General features: G+C 34.7%; 1 protein-coding gene across 6 annotated transcripts in view; it reads right to left on the bottom strand.

Moving 5' to 3' along the window:
- Positions 1-15,768, bottom strand: part of LOC110373736 (uncharacterized protein) — a 112,737-nt gene extending 96,969 nt beyond the window's left edge. For 2 of the 6 annotated variants that reach the window (XM_064040740.1, XM_064040741.1), the window contains exon 1: positions 15,329-15,768. The gene's annotated coding sequence lies outside the window, so the exon portion shown is untranslated. The remainder of the gene's footprint in view (positions 1-15,328) is intronic. The other 4 variants (XM_064040743.1, XM_064040742.1, XM_064040744.1 and 1 more) reach the window with 2 other exon arrangements.
- Between the last annotated feature and the right edge of the window lie 7,040 nt (positions 15,769-22,808).

The following is a 22,808-nucleotide window of genomic DNA, read 5'->3' as shown; positions in this document are numbered from 1 at the left end:
TCAAGGACCTAAGTTTCTGGACCTTATATATGACCCATGATATTTAGCTGGAAGATCCATACTCTGTGACTACGTTTTAAATGAATTGATAAATAAATTATATTTTAAGGTCAATGTACTTAGAAGAATTGAGCAATTAAATATCAAAACTTTCCAAAACCGATTTCCGAAAGTGATTTTTCTTGTCTTATTAAGAAATAAAGATTGCTTGATTAACCTTAATCGCCATTAAAAGAAACATGCTTATCTGTATCAAATTCCTAATGAGTTCAAAATGATCTAAATTTTATGTAAAAATTAAGTAATAAAACAAATAAAATATTATAATCGTTTCTTCATTAATATAAACCGAAACTAATTCTATAAAATTGCCTATAAATAACATAGAACAAACTAATTTTGAAATATAATGTTGGTATCGAAAATTTATTGAAAAGTTGAATTGATTTACATTTTGACATTAATTTATGTATCGATAAATAACTCTAGCTTTTATGTTATTTATGAGTATTTTTTTCGCTTTATTTTAATTTATTGGTATCGTGACATTTTTACCAGTTTTTAAAGGAAAGGATATTATGGACCTTCCTTGATTTTTTTCTTGTCTACTAAGTTAAATGAAAAAGTATATCATTTTACTTATTTATATAATTTTTGTTACACATTTTTTAATCTACATTTTCATCAGCTTTTTGCTGACACACTTCAGATGCCTTTTGTTTTTTTTCAATGCCTTTTTTCATAGAGAGAAAGAGTGCAATTTAATCACCGAGTTTGTTTAAAGCATTGACATTTAAAGCAGATGCAAACTCAATTTGTAAGTAAACGGTGTGGCTAGTACAAAAATAGTAGCATTTGTAATATTGTTTTTGTTTATTCATGGAAAAATACTAATCCGCACGTGACAAAAACTTCAATAAGTAGGTATATAAGATCAGGCGTAAAAAAAGTGTGACGATAGTGAATTTCACGCTTAAGTTTACTACGAATCATCTTGTCTTTGGCTATAAATAGAGTCGTAAATATTTATCCTCGTGCTATTTCAGTTAGCGTGAAATGTTACTGTAACGATAGTTTGGTAATACTTAAAATTTACTTGTTACTCTATGCTGATGATGTTATAAAGAGTTTTTTGTGAGTTTGTAAGATTCTGGGCAAATTCTGGGATTCTGGCAATTCTTGAAAGGATTTTGAAAAAGCACGTGACGATATAGACTGCAACGTTATTTGTGAGTGTTAGCTTGGGCTATTATTTTCTTATATGAGATTATATAATATATTAGTTTTTTATCTATTTAAATGCGTTAGAAAAGCGGGTAAAACTGCAATAAACATCCTTTTTTTTCAGCTGAGGAAATTTTTTTTTTCTTTTCACTTAACCGTTAAAAGGGTACCCTGCAGCGAAACCACCACTTAATAATTAGGCAAATTAAATTAATGTATTCTTTTTATATGAAAAACACAATAAAGAGACAATAAATTTACATAATCATTATACATAATTGATATTTTTTCTAATATAAATTATTAATGCGTGTCACTATTAATGGAAGTTTTAATTTTATACATGTATTCATCGCTTTAATTAATTGAGACTTTTATTTTATTACCTAAAGCGAGAAAATATTTGAGTTTGGAATTTGTGAATGAGATGCTTTTTTAATGTTTTTAGTTTTTTAAATCGAGTTTAGATTCCTTGTTGTTAATTTACTTTTTTAGCAGAAATCGTATAAATTATTCACCAGTAGTAAATTGCGATATCCTTTGTTGCCGTCGAGTAGAACATGTACCAATTTATCGCAGAAATTAAGGAAAATGCACATGCAACACCTACCCACTGCGCTGACATATCTTAGCAATCCTTAAGTTAGCCGATTAGCTGAGCAGTAGACAACTTCGTTCCTAAAGGACATTTTCGGCAGCCAAAGCTAACTTCAGATTCGTGCTGTTTAAACATTAATTAATAACGTGTAGGTAAATGCTGAGATAATTCCGCTACGTGTGATTTTCTTCTAGTGTAATACGACTAATAGCAGCGATTTGTCAACTTTTTTATGCGTCTGCCAGTTTTTTGTGAGAAACACATTAAATTCGTAGGTATTTTACATTGCTAATTAGTAAAAGGTACGTAGTTGTACATAGGTATAGGTGTAATGTTTTTAAAATCCCAGATGATGTATGATAAATACTTTCTACCTAAGCATTATTTTAAAATTAAGAAAAATAAACAACTGGAATGGTTTTGAAACGAAACTATTCGGTATTAACGCCAGTAACAAAATTGGAAATCCTACATTACATTTCAAAATTACTAATTTAATACTCTTCTGTGCCTAAAATGATATTATCCTCAAAATAATATTAATTCGATCCTTTATCGCAACCATTATTTCCAAATAAGACGTTAGAGACGAATTTTATCTACAAAATAAATAACAAAGATTAATCTGCTGTTGCATTATTATCCTGTTAAGATACATACAGACAAGTAAATAAATTTAAATAAATAAGCCTCAATTTCCTTTTCCCTCACAATTACACAGACTACAGCTTTTCCCCCAAAATAGCCTGTCCTGTTCACCACAGAATGCGGCTGGATACCCTGCCAAGAATATGTAACGTCTCATTTTCTATATAGTGTGACATATTGTAATGCACTTTATAAGTAACTGATATTGGCATATTGTGGATGTGCCAAAATTGTGTTAGAGGCCAAGAGTTTGATTTTGATGTTGTCAACGTTGAGTTTTAGATTGGTGTAATGTTTATAGGACACTACTTTGAAATTATTTGAGACACAATATAAAAAACATCATCATCTCCCGAGCCTTTTTCCCAACTATGTTGGGGTTGGCTTCCAGTCTAACCAGATGCGGCTGAGTACCAGTGTTTTATAAGGAGCGACTGTCTATCTGATCTCCTCAGCCCAGTTACCCGGACAACCCAGTTCCCCTTTGGGACTCCATTATAAAAAACATACTTACATTTTTGCATTATGTAGTGAAAATATAACGACTTCCAGCAAAATTTTATGTATAATAGACTTAATTACGCAAGCCAGAGAGTATATACTTATTTATACTTGACAAAACTTATTCATAAAAAGTTTTCAATCTTCCAACTCCCACCAACTAAAACTACAAGTACCTATTACTTTCTCCCACGTTAACATCAATTAACACAACTGTCGTATATTTATACAAATCATCAAAAGGTACAATTAAGCACCATTCATTGCGCATGCGCACCGCTGACACAGCACATATACCAGTAATTAAACTACAAGCATTCATTCACGTTCTATTGTGTATCTTTTGTATCTTTTTATAAAGATAAATATCTTTTGTTGTGTGAATGTATTAAGGCGTAGCTGTCATTATGTTTTCATTATGTTCTACTGTTGGGTATTGATTTTATCGAGTGATAGTTTTGCAAAAAATCTTTGGTAGTTAGGTCCCACACAAATCAGGAAGGTATGTCCATAATATTCCGTCAAGTCTCTTCAAGTGAAAATGTAATTTGGAGGATTTTTTGACATCATTACGAACTTTACTTTTAGTTCAAATCTAACAATATCTCAAATACACTGTTTTAGGGTTCCATACCCAGAAGGTAAAACGGGTCTACTATTGTTTTCGCTCCTCCTCATCCTCTAAACAATGGTACGGAACCATTCGTGCGCAATTCCGACTCGCACGTGGCCGGTTTTTCTGATATATTCTTAGGTCTGATCCTGAACTAAAACCCAAAATAGCACACACACATTCTTACGTGCAGTCCAAAATGCGAGTAAAACCACGTTAATTTACCAGTCATACCAAAACAACAACAATACTAACCATGACACTACCACGTACAAACAAACACATACTTTATCTCTTATCAGTACCAGTATCAGACAAAGGAATACACCGCGAATACTTTGTAAGTTAAATCATACTTTTTCTTTGTACGGCCGCATTCTTTAATATCGGTCGAACGGTGAGGTTTACTCTCCTTTTAAGCCATGTATTCACTGAGAAACAATTGTTAATAAACACTGTTTCAGAAACAATATATACGTGTTTCTGAAGCAAACAAACAAATAATTTTGTTTCAGAAACATATAATTTTGTTTCTGTGGACGATGTGGTCGGCAGAGTTTCCGAAACATTGTAAACATCTACGTGATGTTTCAGAAACTGTGTATCTGAAATATTGTTTCCCAGTGAATACATGGCTTTAGTATCCGATTGCGGTGTTCAGTAAGTTTCTTTTACTATAAAGTTACTAGACTGTGAAGGTATTTCTTAACACCCCTTTTGGGAGACGGAATTCCTAAAATTTGGGACTCCTAGCACTAGGAGCCTTTATTATTTAGCTACACCAAGTAAACATACATTAATAAATTCAAATCTAGTTTTATATGAGTAGATAAACCACATATTTCGTATTTGGCTTAAGATGCTTCTATGTCCCAACTGGTAGATCGAGAATCTACCAATAGGTACCATTACCTATCCTCTACCAATCCATTAGATACAATCAGGTCTTATTGGTATTAAACAAAGAGATTTTTGAACTTCAAGTCATTGACTAAAAATTACTCAAAATAAGCGAGACATTATTATCTATTTACCTTCATGTCTGGCTTAAAGATTACTGACTAAATAAGTAAGGTAAATCACCCAGTTATCGACCACTTATTAAACGTAGACAATTTATTGATCAATTAAATCGAAAATCAAGTGTTTGCCGAACTTAATTTATGATAATTAAATTAATCGGGTATCGATTTTGGAGTTTTGTTTCTTAAAAATATATTTTTAGTGAACCTTTTAATTAATTTATATGGAAATTGTCATAACTCTTAATTAAAAACTGGCATTGTAATCTTAATGGTTTTTTAATTCCTTGTATTATTTTTATGTCTTTATATGAAAATCAGAGTTATTTAGGAAAGAATTTTAAAACATATGTTTCGAGGTCTTGCCACTTAATAAAAATCTAGTTTTTATTTAAAAAATCTATCTTTATTGCTAGCCGATAACTCATCATCTCACCTTACAAATTACTAGTCTGTGAACAAAATACCGCGAATTCTTAACAAGGTAAATGGCGACAAACCAAAGTAAATGTTAGCTTTTAGCGCAAAATACCAAATACGATGTTTTCTCGTCAACGTGGGTGTCAAAGGTAATAATATGGATATACCGGTATCTATATCTACCTAAAGACTAATATAATGAAAAGGAAAAAATATTTATTTATTTGTTTGTACCCTAAAGGCTCCGAAACTACTGAAACTTTGATTCACTGTTAGATAGCTACACTCTTCCCGAGTAATATAGGCTATATTTTATCCCGGTACGCGCAGAAACTCCCACCGGGCGCGGGTGAAACCGCGGGAAAACAGCTAGTTCGTAATATGGACACACCGCCATAAAATATAAATCTTTTGATATAATTATGTAAATTATAGTTATTATTGTATTAGTACTAAGTAGTTATTATTGGAGTACTGTCACCTTCAGATATCTTGGAAGATTGCTCCATGCCAAAAGATATAATCGTAATATGAATAATCTCTGATTTGGGATAGGAGGTAACTGCCTGATTTACCCTACCAAAATGTCCTATAAATTCCCACTGATCAGCTATTTCTACATAAAAATTTATTTACATTGAATAGGCCACTTTATTCTCAAAAAACCGGCCAAGTGCGATTCGGAAGGGTTCCGTACCATTATTTAGAAAATAAAATCACGTTTGTTGTATGGGGGCCCCCCAAAAGATTTATTTTATTCTAGTTTTCAGTATTTGTTGTTATAGCGGCAACAGAAATACATCATCTGTGAAAATTTCAGCTCTCTAACTATCACGGTTAATGAGATACAGCCTGGTGACAGACGGACGGACGGACGGACAGAGGAGCGAAAACAATAGGGTTCCGTTTTACCCTTTGGGTGCGGAACCCTAAACATTTACAAAAGAGAAGAATTTAAAGCCGACTACAGAATAATTAGTTCAGAATTTATATAATTCTTACTGATGTTATTCAAAACTGGATTTTACCTCCATATAATTTCGATTTAGTACACAAAACATAGATAAGTTGAATGTAAATACCTACTAAACGATAATTACTTAGAATTAAGATAATGTAATTCTGTAGAAATGCAGTGTATTTGGATTTGATGTTAAATAAATTGAACAGAACTTGTTATCAGTAAAGAGATTGTTTGATAACATCACATTCATTGCATTCCATGTTTTATACGAAAGAAAAGTATATTGAGACCAAGTTTCATTGGTTACCGCTAAAGTATCAGTTAGCTATCTAATAGTTAGTGCTATCTGCCAGATATAGGCTGCTTATAATTTCAGCTAGATATTGCTATCCAAGACCTGTGAAATCAAAAGGATTTCAGGCTACATTTATGATAATGATAAAAAGACTCATCTTTTTACATTTTTTTGTCTTATTTCTAGGCATAGGATTTTCAGGGACCTTTTAGTCGAGATTATAGGTACAGCCATTGTCAAAATGACAGTTAAACTGTCTAAAGATAATGTTTCCATACAAAAGAATGTCTACTTGACTGGTTTTCTAACTACAGAACACTTGGTTAGTTTCAAATGTCCAAACATTTGATCTAACAATTAATATACCCACACATAACATATACATAGTATTTGTACAATTTTTTAACTCATTATCAATATGCAAGATGTTTATCTTAAATGATTGTAATAGCTTATAATTTATTCTGTGTACCGTTAGCAAAAACGCGCCCGCGTTACGTCGAACGAGTGTTGGTAATGAGAGTTTTTTGCTGACCGTACTCTACATACGTGAACTATACGCTAATCTGCATATTTGCTGGATGGAATGTAGAGTTAAGAATGTAATAGATAGTCCAGTTCAAAATTACTTGCTCGCTGAATGAGTTCACAAGAGCCACCTATATTGCAAGTAGTAATTTAAAACTTTGGTAGTGTTATTTTTGTGATACGGTGTTTAGTTTTCGTATGTAATCTAAGTAACTAGTTTTGTCGTATTAGGCTAAGTACCTGTAAAGATAAAATTAGCTGTGTTATGATATAAATAAATAAAAGGTAGCTGAATAGTATATTCAGCCATTCTATACATTTATTGTATATCTTTCTAAAATACATTTCCTTAAATTTTTAGCAGAGTCATGAATTCTTCTTCTAAAATACATGAGATGTACACAATAGGTACAAAGATGTCAACTAAACACATTATGTCACCCGATTAATATGTTTAAGAAGCCAAGCATTTTATTACTGTTTAAGTTTTAGACCAAAATCATTGATTAACAAATTCACAAAAATCATAATTTTTTGATCTCGACATCATTATCCTTTGCTTCTCATTTATTTTATGAACAGATTTTTGTTACTCACAACATTTTTTTATGCCCTCTCTAACATTTCTCAGGTCTACATTCCTGCGTGTCTATTTGTCCATATCGCTGTCACTATAACATTATTTGTGGTAATTATTGTGACAGGCTCAACCGCTCCCACTGTCATGGCCGCCGTGACGTCACAGGTATTTTTTTTATCTAAGCCTAGTCGTGTGTATTCTATGCAGCTATGGACCTTTATGAGAGCAATCCCTTTACTTCAAAATGTTTAATGTTTACTTATTATTTAAAGAGAAATATATTTTGTTTGTTTGCCATAAGCTCCAAAACTACTGAACCGATTTGAAACATTATTTCATTGTTGGAAGGCTTTATAATCCCTGGTCAACTTAGGCTATATTTGGTACGGGTAGTCACAGCTAGTAAAAAAATAATATTTTAAGGGATCATTAAATACACCAACTAATAAGTACTTATTTGATTTTTTTGTTACAAACTTTAAGAAGGCAATATCGACCATTTAACCACTTTATTCTACTTCTCCTATATCCGAATTGAAACAGAACTTCAAGAAGACTAAGCAACCATAGTCACCTACATTTTTCCATACACCTAAGTATAGCATATTAAATAAATGACAGATGGCACATGACCACAGATACTAATTACAATATTGATATACCAGCGGATGCTGCAGCCTATGCATTTGATAAACTTACAGCTGTCTATACAACGCCCACGGAATAGATAGGGCATTTCGTTATGTTACAAAGTACAAATTGTGAGTTGCCGTGTCTATATTTTAATTGGCTACATACGTTGTAAAATTCAATCTATCAAATAACTTGTACAAATCTATTAAAGTGTTTAAAAAACCCGCGCTTTGAAATACATCAGCTAAATATAATAATTAAAAATACAGTCGTAATTTTTAAATTATTCAATTTCAAACATTTTGCGTATCTTGTTAATAAATCAAGGCTTTTTTACACAACCAACCCTAACTACCTACATGAAAATCAATCATGAAGCAATATTCAAAGATTTTTTTTTGTGGTATTCAAAGAATCCAAATTTTTTTAAGTGACATCCTTTCTTGGGTTAGGTTAATACATTAATACAGAACATAGTACCCATACACCTACACCATACACGCAGGCCTCATCAAGTTTAAAAAAACAAACTTTAACAGAGTTATATTTTTTTTCCATTAACCACGCGTGACATAATTATCATTCATCATTTACGTGCCCGCTCGACTCCCACACGCAGCTAATATTTGTTTAGTATAATTACTTATACGGTTTGTTTGTTATCTTACTTATAGAGTATGACAAATTCGTAATAGGTTTTGTGTATAAAGGATTATAGGTACATCTATTAGGTGGCTGGTTGACGCGTGACCAAAACGCTGGCTATTACTTAAGACGAAGGACTAGCATGGTGATCCAAGGAGGATCGAAATTGACGCTTTCTGGTTTTAGTCTGTTTACTATTTTAGTTTTTAATTTATATTGTGTAAATTTTTTTATTCTGTATAATTATGTATATGTATAAAAACATTTGTTGTTTTCTGAGATTTGAGTGAATCTAATTTTTAAGATGAAGAAACTGATTTTAAAATTTTTCCAGTAACAACAAACTTCGAAAATAATTTAAATTAATATCATAGTTTATTTTACAAATTATTATTACGTGAACCTACAATTTCTTTACCCTCGCTACCTTCAATCAGGCACGATTTTAAGTAATGTCACCGTACCACTTAACTCGACTACTGGCATTTAATTGTGATTTACAAGTCCCGTTTTCATTTAACTTTCACTTAATTGTAATTTTTAACTTGAGCCATCAATCTTTTACTTGGACTGGTTATTAATAAATTGAGTAACGTATGAGGAAAAATGTTACGCTTCTCTGGAAGGGATCCGCAAAAATGAGCGGAAATTTATTAAGGATAATACGAACTACAGGAGTAATAACTTCCATTCGAATTTAATCAATCAAGACAGACAGTTTGATTAAAACTGCTGTTATGTAATCTTTGCAAAATATGTTCTAGTCAACTAACCTTGCCTCTCTGAAGTCAGCCATTATTCCATTGCCATTATATTTTGACTGTCCCGAAGTCAGTAGAAAGCTATCATCGGACCAGCAGAATTAATAAACAATAACTAGGCTGCGAAATATTTCAAGTCTCTCTCATCCTTGGTTTGAGTTCGTGTTCGTATTAAGTTATAAATTCTATATAGTTTTAGCTCCTTTGTATACACGTCTACAAAAATCTTGGATGCCCAAAAGTTGTTTCTCTAACTAAGGAATTACATACCATATTACATATTCACAATTTCATACACAGGTGCGAATCGCTTCATTTTTTTACAAAAGAGGTTTATTCAGCAGAAATCGTTTTAGACCTAGGACGATACTCAATGATCAGTCATTGAGTGTCAGAGCTTAGTTTTTATGAAAATGCTACAATATAATTAGTAAACTTCCGAGTAAAACAAATAAACTGAATAGTTCATATTCACTACTGTAACAAGACGCCGTTAATTTTAAACAATTTAATAACAGTCTATTCTGATCTCAACATAAACTAAAGCTATTGTATTAACGCGATATCTTTCCAAGAAGTCTTGAGATTGCAAGTTAAACAATACTAAGAAATAAACCAACGGTTTTGATATCGATTTGTTTTTAGAGATCATTTTTTTCCTTCTTCGAGTGCTCATTGGGTTTCTCTAATTCTTAATTATCCTCAATTATGTCATAACATTAAATATGAAAGTGAATTTGTTCGTTTGTTAGTCTGAGATGGCAAAACAGCTAAACGAATAGAAAACATATTTTTCAAACTACAGGTTACAGGATTTTAAATGGCTGCATTTTAATGGATAAACACGATGTGTTTTTTTTTACATTAAAACTTTTAACAACGTATAAATCAGCACAGCAATATAATATTCTGTCTTATAGATATTTCCTTATAACTTATAAGAGACAATCAGATTCATTGACCACTACAGGTATAAAAATAATAATGTCTCGATGTTTCCTCTTCCTTTTGTAATCAAACACCGTACTTAAACGTTAATTTATGAGTATATCACGAGCTCAGATAGACAGACAAAGAGACATTAATGTCGAATTAAAATATTTTATCAGTAGTTTAAAGTGATAATGAAATGAAAAACTTCCTAAAGGAGTTGCTGGACGATTTTTCTTCGGGGTAACTCATTTCGTTCGAAAAAATTCCATAGTTTAATCTGTGGTTAAGAGTCTGAAGTCCTAAGTTGGGGTCGGCTTCCAATCTAAAGAGATGCAGCTGAGATTTTTCATAGAGCGACAGCCTATCTGACCTCCCCAACCCAGTTACCCGGCCAACCCGATACCCTTGGTAATACTGGTCATCAGTCTTTCCAGCTTCAGAAACACTGAAGAACTCGTCATAGCAAGATGGTTGCTTAACCTTATGATCGATCAACCAGCTGCTTCTTAACCACGAGCTCCTCATATCATATATCACCGAATGTTTGGTTTATATCTGTCTTAATTTGAATCTTTATTATTAAGAGTTTTTGTACGTACAACTAATTGGTCGTTACGATATCTATTTCGATTAGGTTCATTGATGGTCGAACAAGTTTTGTTGTTCCCACGAGTGTAATTAAGGAGGTAGAACTAATTTGATAGTTTTTAACTGATATTTTTACTGTATTTCTTAAGAAGTTTTGGCTATCATTTTGATTGTGGCCCTGAATTCAGACTTGTACCGTGTTGATGACAATGAGAAGTGAACCTTTTTAAATGCAAAAATTTATAGGTGACCCGTTTATCTCCTAGGATATAAAACAAAGTACTAAAACTATATTTAAATTCTTGTTCCACAACAATGCCAAACCAAACTATAATCAACCAAGTAAAGGCAGTAAAGGCATAATGTATTCATCAACAGACTTATACAACAGGAATTCTCTAAATATGGTCTAGATTTTAAGAGTGCTTTTGTAGCCCTTTATCGGTAGTGTCTTCCAAATTATATTTAAGTATTTTTTTTTATTTAAGTAATTTTTAATAAAAATTATAGATTTGACTGTAGTTTTCAACCAAAACTTTTGTACCGGACATCCTAACTACCGAACTACTGTTACAATTAGTAAGCAATATTAAGGCTATCTAAACAAATTCCAAGTAACAAAATCGCGTAGGCGAATACGACAATATGTTTGTGCGTTTGTCTTATAATATATAAATAATTATGAATCACGGATGATCTCAGGAATAAGCCTTTAATCTCCTGTCGTGTTTATAACTCACTCGCTTGATAATATCTAGGCCTCTGAAGGTTTGTGACCTCGGTCATCAGCCGAGTCAATACGACTACAGATTGTAAGTATGCTTACTTCGCATAGTAAGGTTAAACTTGCCAATATGAGTATTTGTGTCTATTATGATTTTGTGAAGGGGCTCGTGGCAAAGTAACAGCTACATGGTCCGGATGGATTATAAGGCTAAGCAACGCCTACCTGGATGGGTGATCATTTTGTATTGACGAGTTTCTCCATTTTTCAAAAGGCAAAATAAATTGGGGGATCCCGGTTGTCATTTGAACATTTTTGGCAGTAGCTACGGGTAGTCAGAAACCTGTTGCAATCCTCGTTAAGTGGGCAATTTAACACTGAAAGTTTTTTTTCAAATCGGACCAGTAACAAGATTAGTCCACTCAAGCAAAAAAAAATAACTCTTCAGCTATTATACTACATACTAGTACCTTAAGAAGTAGGACGTAGGACTTAATATATAGGACATAGGAATCATTCAATCCTTACATTATGTTAGCTCTTATTTATTTTTATTATAATATAGGGCTTTATTGTGGAGCCTAAGCCTCATCTGCAAGCGCATGATGACCATTACTGACATTGTCCAAAGATTTATGTCTTATTATGACTATGTTTACTACGATTTTTATTAGTTGTTTATTGATTACAAAGTTCTTCTATTCTGATAAGTGATTTTAAATGACCAGCTTAAATGATTTTGTTCCAAAGGAGGTATTATAAACTGCCGGGGCTGCAAGAGTGTTCTTTCAAAAAGTTACTGGAGCCTTGGGACACAAAGGGCTCCAAAAGGAATATGATGGGTTTTAGTGATCGCAAGTTTGACACACCCTGCTGTTGCACCCACAGCGGGAGGGGGTCATTTGGTTGCTCTTCCCATCACTTTCTCCAAAATAAGAGTCCTGGATGGTAATTCTGAATTCTCGCTCATAAATTGTTAGGGTTACTTTACAGATTTGTTGCTCATGGCGGTTCCAGCTTTTTACATGCTCTAAGCCTATAGATGTATGGTACTGTTACTCACAACGATTGCATGTCAAAATGCACTTAATTCGTGGAACGTGACTATTCCTAGCGGGACAGCTGTTGATGAGTGTACATTATTTTCACTTGTAACTACTTATCTTAACTAATATTATAAATATGCTCCCATCCCGGCTTCGTATGGGAAAATTACTTACGTAAATATTTTTGTACAATTCTTCAATTTATTACTCTCTGCTATACAGGGTTATAGGTAAAACACTAACAACCTCTCAGGACCATATTACTAATATCATAAACTAAAACTTTTGTTCTATGACTTTTAATAATTCTCAGATTTTAGTTCATCAAAATTTTCACACAAAAATTAAAATATTTCAAGTGTACGCTCTAAAAGTTACGAAGTCTATGTAAACAGTAGTACAAAAGACAGCGGAGGGGAGCTGGGAGCGGGACTCGGGCGGGGGTGAGCGTTTGACCTATTTACGAGCGGCCGTCAGTCGTTTTTATGCGCCCGCGTCGCATCATACGTGTCCTTGTAGGGAAATTCGGTGGTGCGAACGTAATTATCTTTACAGTATGGCGTATCGATATTCAGTAGGTCGAGTACACGGAAATGGTGCGAAAGCTGGCTAGGTGTGATGACAATGTTTCGGAAGCCTGTCGCCAATACGCCATACGATTCCCAAATATCCCTACACCTAGCTGAGTAACAATGCTAGGCGCCACACAGCGGTTACGGGCGTGATAGTGATCGTCCACCGAGGCACACAGTACGTGAAGAAGATATTTTGCTTTTTTATTTTTTATTTGACCTTTTCGTAAAAAGAAATCGTAGCGTAGCGAGTTACCAATTCAAAAGTATGACTAGGTACGAGAATAGTGCTCGGCAGGCGTAGGGTAGACAAAGATCTTGCATTCATTCTAAAAATGCAAACCCTTCACCAAACGAATTTATTGTAATGTGTGATAATCTCGACTCGTCCGCACACTCTAAGGTCGACTAATCGCTCGACTGGTCTCGATCGGGCCTTTTGTTGGTGAAGAAATGGTAGGGGCGTGCTTATCACTACACTATAATATGTATAGCAAAATAGAGTTGAAATGTGTTAGATAGACCAATGATATCTTGTAGGTTTGTTTTTGGCAAATGTATTATGTTTTATAAAAAGTCATAGAACAAAAGTTGTAGTTTATTACGTTAGTAATACAGTCCTGCAAGGTTGTTAGTGATTTACCAATAACCCTGTATAAACCTCGGAATCACAATGAAAACAATACATATAAGTATACTTAAGTAGGTACATATATATCGCTTTAATCGCAAAAAAACTGATAAAATCACGTTTGCTATTTTCAGTTTTTGTTAAAAACACGTCAATTAACTTTGCATCTCCGAAGTCAGCTACTAATGACATCGAAACTGTCCAAATGACAAACAAAACACTCCAGCACATGCGCAAGGCATCAAATAGCTAACTTCCAGAACATCAAAGATAATTGACGACCAAGAAATACGGAGACAAGTTGATTGATTAATAAACTCGTTCACTATAAGCACTTAAAAACGAAAATTGCTTAATCTTATCTAACCTAATATAATTTAGCAAATAGAATCTTGATAGCTACATGGTCATTATAAGCTACAGCAAAATTAATGGCTTCGAAAAAACTAAAAGTTTATTGAATCAGACCGTCTAATCACGGCCTTATATTTGGCATCAGATTAGTATGAATGAATCTGTGTACTTTATGGGTCATTGACCTTTGAATACAGTTGAGGTACATGAAGGATCAAGTCTGTATTCTTCTATATACCTACTTACCACAAGTACGTAACTATAGTTATAACCTACACTGTTCATATTCAATCAAGCAACAAGGTTTTCATTAATCCATTCTTCATTGATTGCTAATCAATCTACTTCGTCTTTATTATAAGAATCAAATCTACCTACAGGATCCACAAAGTTAGCTACAATATCTTCATCAATAATTTTAAGTTTCTCATCATCAAGACTAGTTTCTTCAAAAACATATGCATTGATAATTCTATAGTTTTATCTAGTAACATAACTACGTTTCCAGATAATATTATGTGAAACAATGATAAACAGATTCTAGAAGATAATTTATTTCTGATAACAATTTCACCACAACTTTTTACAATGATTCAAATTAGAATAATATTAGACTTGTGAATTCTAAAACCGAATCATTGTTAATGCTAAATAGTTTAGTTCTATTAAAGGAATTAAATGCTACCTCCATAAAGTCCGCTCAACTTATGATTTGATCTATGAACTAACATTGTTCTTTTTTTGTGTCTCAAAGCGATTGTAGCTCTAACAATGCTTTAAGTTCTACCTCGCTTTATATTTCAAGTATATCCCTACAAACAAGTCTGGTTCCTCAAGCTGCTTTATTATAAAACAGCAAAACAAGAAACCCCAAGAAAGTCTTATTCAACCGCGTTCATATCAGATATGGAAATTAAGCCAGAATTATTCCAATAAAAGAGGTCTTTGCTTCCAACGCCTATATCATTGTAAGTATGCATAATGCTATCCAAGACACAACAGGACTCAAAAAAAACAATAAAGAAAGCGCATACATAAATCGACTTACCAGTTTTTGTTGAATCAAGATAAATCGCTGTACTAATCGACACAAGATGCTGGGACCAGCGCCGATACCAATTTCACCGTACCGAAAACTTAGCACAAACACGGGATGCAAAGTTGCAATGCAAAAAGTCACAGTACGAAAAAACTTAAACTGAAAATTGTAGATACGATTGTGTTAGACCGTAGTTGTTACACTTGTACACTGTTTTATTTATAATACAGAATGTTTTTGTGATTAAAAAACGATGATTCGGTGATGCGTGTAAGGCGAGCCGTCGCCGTGCGTTGCGCGAGCGCAGCCGATCTAAAACTGACCGAACCGGTCTGCGGTGTGAAGTCTCCGAATGAAAGATCGTGACCGACCGCCATTGGAGTCGATACACGCTCACTTCACTATGTACGTGAGTTTTTGTTAACTTTACTCTTATTTTAATCATTGTTTTGTTCATTACATCTTTTAATACGACTGTTCTTTAAATTATTAATGTTACATTCTTCGTTATCACAATCTACTTTGATAGCAATGTCTACTGTATTATCTAGTTTTATGTCGTTCATATTTAGATCCTAATTAGTTGAAATGTCTCCTCCGGTAGATAATGTCTCATTTAACGATATGACGCTTTCAAAATGTAAGATTATACAATCTTTGTAAATGTTTAGAACATTATTTTAATTAAGTAAATGACTCCTAACTTGCATTTTAATAAAACAACATAAATCAGATATAGTATTCATAAATTATAAAAATAAAAACATGCAGCATAGACAGAAAACAAAACGTTTTAGTATGTTTGCTTAATCTTTTCTCACGAACGGCAGATTTGTTTTGTGTAAGAGTTTTATTGGTGTAATTAACGTCTGCATGTTTTGTTATGCTATTGAGGTTTACAATGCGTTTCAAATATAACAAACTGCGATTCATTATAATGATTGTTATGTGGATGTAACGTTAGAAAACTTTCTTGATGAATTAAATAAGAATATTGTTGATACTGAAACTGTGACTTTGATCATAATAATTACCATTACCATTTACCTCATTTTTTCATTTACCATTTATTATCATTTACCTACTTTGTCACATTACTTTGCAGCACAACACATTTGTTGCTTTACTAAAACTTCCATGTTTCATACTCCAAGCTCAACAGCGTTCAAGAATACTCTTTATAGCAATCATCATTAACTTCCTCCTGTCCTTATCCCAATTTTATTTGGGGTCAGCTCAGCATGTCTTCTTTTCTATCTCATGTCATTCCACAAGTTACATTTTTTCAGCCATAACTAACCTGGCATCTCCGAATCTAAAATATATCTCATACTGCTCTCATCAACCCGCATTCCCTAGCTTAGTGAATATGGGCAAATCCTCTCCTCTTTAGGGGAGGTCCTTGTCCAGCAGTGGAGGTTTTTTAGGCTGTAACAGCAATCCATCATCTTTCACAGAACCCATCCATCGTTTCTTTAACCGCCTTACTTAGCATTGTCACACTATAAAACCGATCGAAAAAAATTCGCCAAGTAAATCCCCAACTTCGTAATACTCACATCGATGTATCTGACCGATTACCGCCATATCTCGATATTATCGCTTCGCAATCGTTAACGCGTCTCGGATAAACACGAAAACAGCCGACAATGGCCGATGCAATGTCAACAGATGATAAAATACAATTAAATTGTGCCGTGAAGTAGGTTTTATATCTAATCTGTTCGATAGTAATATGGACTCATTTTTGCAGTAATTATGTTTATATGCCACCTTTTTTTTTCGCTGTTGACAGGTGTGAAATAGGTCGGTTTGTTTGTTTATTTTGGTATTTGCTAGCTATGTTTGCGTAAATATTTCATGATTAGAAGGGACGCTATAGCGTCGGTTTTATTGCGTCTCTTCTTAATCTTAATCCAGTCTCTTCTTAATCCAGGCAAAGCGGTGGCAAAGTACTCTATAGAGTACCCACCCCTTTGCCTAGACTTCAAAATATTGGCCCCGTATTTACGAAAGAAGATGATATTGATGATAATAATCAGTCAACCATTTTTGTAAGTTGGGGAAACAAAAAACGATCCCTTCCATTGTGGGTGCAGCAGAAGAGAGTGCTAAATTCTTATGACTCATACACATAAATTACCTCTTCATAAAACCCTTCGTGTAACAAGACCGAGGTAACTCTTCCTAAAAATCCCACAGTCGCGTATATATAATCTTTTTTTTCAATAAAGATTATATATACAGTCCTGGCAGATTGGGCCAAAAGAGCTTAGCTCCAATAACACTAATCTAAACTACAAATTCATTTTAATGTATTGCGAGTGTACATAAAATTTGATAGGTATCTACACCATGTACCTGTAAAATCTTTCCTTTATCTTGTATTTTTACAGTCTATACAGAAGAATTTGGATTTACGAAAGAATTGGGTTGAGTTGAGAACCAAATGGGTTAATGTAGTGTTTGATAGCGGAATCTCCAAGAATAGCTCGAATTTCCACACAACGATACAAACTCCCACTAAATTGTTAATTGCTATCGTTTGTTTATATTTGATGTGGATTTAAAGATATACTGATTCCAGAACCAATAAATCAATCAGGAATGTTTTCGTAAATAATAGAAATCCCAACGCTCTCCTGCTCTTATCAAAATTTTTATTTGGGGTCAGCGCTGCATGTTTTCTTCATCCATGCTCTTCCGTCTGACATAATTTGTCACAAGTAACTATACCCACATCGACTTTCACATAGTGCATCCATCGTTTCTTTGGTAGTCCCTTTCCTTAATTATCCACGTTCATGCCCAAACCCTTGCAATACCGAAGCTGGTTACTGGTAAATGGTTCATGGTTCATCCATTTGAAATGGATGAAAATCAGCTGCACGCAACCTCAACTTCAGGAAAAGGCTTTGCAGATGTTCCTTTGCTAATGAGGTGCCATTCATAAAGTTATCTATTTATGGTAAGTAGACCAAAATAAGTCAGCAACCCAGCGACGCCCAGCAGGGAAAAGGCCTGCTGGGGCTGCGGGATTGTTCGAAAGAGTTACCGCGGCCCTGGTACATAAAAGGCCTACGACGGAACACGACGGTTTTTAATCAGTAAGAGTCTGACACTCCCTCACCGCTGCTAACCCACAGCGGGAGGGGTCATATGATGATTTTGGAAGTCTTAAAAAATTGTAGCCCAAAATAACATCCGCCATAATGAAATTAGAAAATTGCTTTATCATCTCTTACGCCATTAACAGGTCCTATTGTCACAATAATCTCAAATCCCACTTAAACTTACACAGTTACATTAACTGACTTATAAATGTGACGTAACGGCAAAGAGGAAAAAAATGCAATTTTTAATTGAACCAAAACCGGATTGTTATCCCATTGCGATAACTCACTTTCAAATTAAATCATGCGTAGATTAATATTTGGAACTCGCCATTGTTGATTTTATTTAATACTAGTTGCTGCCCGTGGTTTTGTTCGTACAATTTCTATGCGATACTCCACTTACTTCTATCAAAATTAAACCTAACCTAATCTAACCAGAATATGGTAATGAATATAATTGATGAGTTGATCCCACACACGATCTGTTATATTATTTGCCTTTCATAAAAATCCGTTCAGTTGTTTTTCTTGAGCAAACAAACATAATCAATGAAACAATAATTTGACTAAATTAATTTTAATGCAATGCATGAAAAACGCTCTACTAAATGCTCTAACTAAATCAATGTTATGTATTCCAAATCATAAAGATATCCCAAAATTCAATCTAAGTATTTGATTTTCAAGTTAATAACAGTCAAACAAGAATATATTTAACGCTGATTCCATAATTTATTTGATTGTAATAGTATTGATATTTCACGGATAGTTGTATCAATTTAACGTTGGCGGCACTCATGCGCATTATAAAATGAAATATGGAGTAGAAATCTCGTTCGGTTATATTTTAATGTGTGGTCTCACTGCCAGCTGTGTCGGGGCCGATTATGACCTAATAATCGATTTGAGTGTCGTCGTTTCAATGATTAGTATCGTATAATAGTTATGCAATTAGGATGTTTGAGCCTAAAATAAATAATAATGATTAAAATCCGCAAAACAACAAAAAAAATACCTAGGTACACTTTTTATTACAAAATGCGCCTGCCACGGACCGAATAGCAATACTATTTCCTCACTCCCTAGTTATGTTACAAATTGATCAGGCTATAAATCATTGTGGTTATAAAGTTAAACTATGTAGTTTACCTATCAGGTCTCGTAGAGTAGCTCTCTAGAAGTTGGTTCTTGAGACTTCACGACAGTCAAAAACTCAAGCGCGATTCGCTAAATGACCAATATCAGACAACTAACCTTATTTGACAGCACTGTTTGCACACTGCACTGTAGGTATTCTCTGACCGTTTTTTGGCTATTTTCCCTTGAAAATGGACAACTGACAATAAATACTGCACAAAATATTGGGTCCCCCTTAATACTTGTAACCACTCGCTTTAAATCAGGCCCCACCTTTACGGGAACACCGTAACGGCTCTTCGGTTCTCGGAAACCAGCGAGATGTAGCGTCGTCATTGTTTTTGTGATTTTGTTTTGTTTTAACAGATTACAGTACAGGGCTGGTTGATGAATGTTTCTGCTTGATAGACGGATTGTGACCGAAGTAGTGACGGTCAGGGAATTAATGTGTTCTTTTGTTTTAGTTAGGTGCTGGGTTGGAAAGATGGGCGTACTATTCTGAATTTTGGCTGCAGATTTGGTAAAATTTTATAACACCTCTTATTCCCCCTTCACACGTTACCGCTTATGTACCTACGAACCCTATGTACACGCTAATGTATTTAGGTACTTCCATTATTTAGGTACTTCATTTTGCCTTTCCTTATAGGTACTTACAATCTTCTATTATATAGGTACCTAATACAAAAAAGTGTCTGGTTTAAGTTTAAGGAATTTTTGTTTTAAGCCTCTTTGGATGGGCTTGGTAATAATTGACAAATACAACTTAGATTTGTAATTAAAATCAATTATTAACTTCGAATTACCATCATCCTCCGAGCCTTTTCCCAATCATGTTGGGGTCGGCTTCCAGTCTAACCGGATTCAGCTGAGTACCAGTGCTTTACAAGAAGCGACTGCCTATCTGACCTCCTCAACCCAGTTACCCGGGCAACCCGATACCCCTTGGTTAGACTGGTGTCAGACTTACTGGCTTCTGACTACCCGTAACGACTGCCAAGGATGTTCAATGACAGCCGGGACCTACAGTTTAACGTGCCATCCGAAACACAGCCAATGGTGTCTAAGATATACTTAGAAAGTACATACAAACTTAGAAAATTTGCATTGGTACTTGCCTGACCTGGGATCGAACCCGCGCCCTCATACTTGAGAGGTTGGTCCTTTACCCACTAGGCCACCACGACTTTTTTTTTATTTCCTTCGAATTACCATGATCAAATATTTCACATTCACGAAAAAAAATATACAGCTGTGGCTAACACCCTCGGGCATAACTAAAATATTTTGATCACCTTGTCACATACAATCTTTCCTAGATATTGCCGGTCAATCAACTCTAGACTACTCATAATTAGATACTAGGTGTATCAGACGCCTCCAATAAAAACTTTCTATCTTATTGATAGTAAGTCACGATCATGTCCTATTGAATGCAAATTAATCAATAATAAGCTGCTAAGTGCACTAGTAAACTAGTAATCGCTGTAGACTGTGATTTATGAATTCAATTACATTAATAATACCTAGATACGACATGGACATGTAAAATCTTATCATAGTTTTTATTTCTTTAGTACTTACCTAATTATTAATTAAAAGGGCTTCAAGAGAATTTTTAACCTCCGACCCAAAATAATTAGATTTTAAAATAACATAGGTCCTCAAAGTAACTTCATTCTAAACTATACTTCTGATTTTATTCCAATCACATAATATTTTAGTGAGTTATAATCATTGCATAATTCGAAATTGGCGCACTTTTATATACCATTGGTAAATGACATAAGAAAAAACAGACATTATTTACGTAATTACTACAACAATTATTGAAAATACACAATGTAACTAATTTGCTTAATAAAATTATGAGTTACGGTCTATTTGAATTTGTTTTGACTGTACAGGGTTAGTATGACAATAATTTCCTTAGTTTTTAATTATTTTTGGGATAAAAAATTACCTATTTCTACTGTACACACTATACATATATACAAACTTAAACTACTTATCTATAAACAAAACTAAAAATAAAATACTATATACAAAATAGATATAAACATAAAACATAAAATATAAAAGAGCATCGATCAGGCGTCGAAGTATTCCTCCGCATCACTGTCCTCCGGAAACGTGCCCAGAAGACTGGCTGCATTGCCACGTTGAATGGCAATGCTAATTCTTTGTCCGAAGAATAAGCCAGCCCTCTGGTCACGCGAAGCGTCGACAAGCCTTTTCGCGATGTCCTTATAAAGTAACCGCGAACTCGGGCCCCATGGTCCGAGCGTTTCGACCCCAAACGGCTCAAAAGTATAGTTCCCAATAAGGTTACTATACTTGCGCCGCTTGGTGGTCTCTGCAGAAGCAGCAGCCGCACCAGCATGACCTGCCGTGCAGGGAAGATGCGATGGCGCCAGGGTGTCTACGCACGTTGCATCCCACACCAAGGGCCTACCCAACTTCCATGGCAACAACGTCATACCATCAGGCCTCTTTCCATCGTCACGTACCAGTCCATTAGGCTCTAACACGGCTGGCACGCCGGCGGTGGAAAGAGCACGACGGATAATGTCGTTAATGCTGGCATGCCGTGCAATACGACCAGCACTTCTGCAGCACGACAGACCATGGTGCCCGAGGCTGTCGACGGCTTCACCGCAATGGCAGCGATGCGGAGCAACACAGGGCGCCTAACCGTAAGCATGTAGCGATGCGGAACGTTGTGTCATCCAGCATAGTGCCTATGCTAGATGACGGGATCGCCTGTAACCAGAGGCCCGACTCCCACTCTCCCACAGCCAACAAACGGGCACGCTCAGCAGCACTATTACACGTATTTAATAGATTATTCCGTATAGTGCTACAGAGCGGCCCGTCCCATTGTCTCTGAGAGCAGCGGTTGCCGGGCAAATCCGTATTGGGAGTAGCCATTTTCCAGGCAACCAGCGCATCGGTCAAACACGGTACTTCAACATCAACCAGTGCAGAAGACGACAATATCTTTCTGGTTAATGTATCAGTACTGTGAACCGAGGAGAGGAATGCCGGTAAACTAACACTTGAAATTTTGCGGACGCCAAGACCTCCCATGCGTATTGGGAGTGCAGCTTGCTGCCAGGCTCGATCGTCCAAGGCCACATTGAGGATGGAGGTGAGGGTGCTTCTGATAATTTGGTCAACTTTGTCCAAAACTTGTGGGTGCTTCCATATATGTGAGGAGCGAAGAATATAAGTAA

Source organism: Helicoverpa armigera, chromosome 23 (genome assembly GCF_030705265.1).
Source record: "Helicoverpa armigera isolate CAAS_96S chromosome 23, ASM3070526v1, whole genome shotgun sequence".
In the NCBI taxonomy this organism is placed as follows: domain Eukaryota; kingdom Metazoa; phylum Arthropoda; class Insecta; order Lepidoptera; family Noctuidae; genus Helicoverpa; species Helicoverpa armigera.
This window is presented reverse-complemented; position numbering and strand designations above follow the sequence as displayed.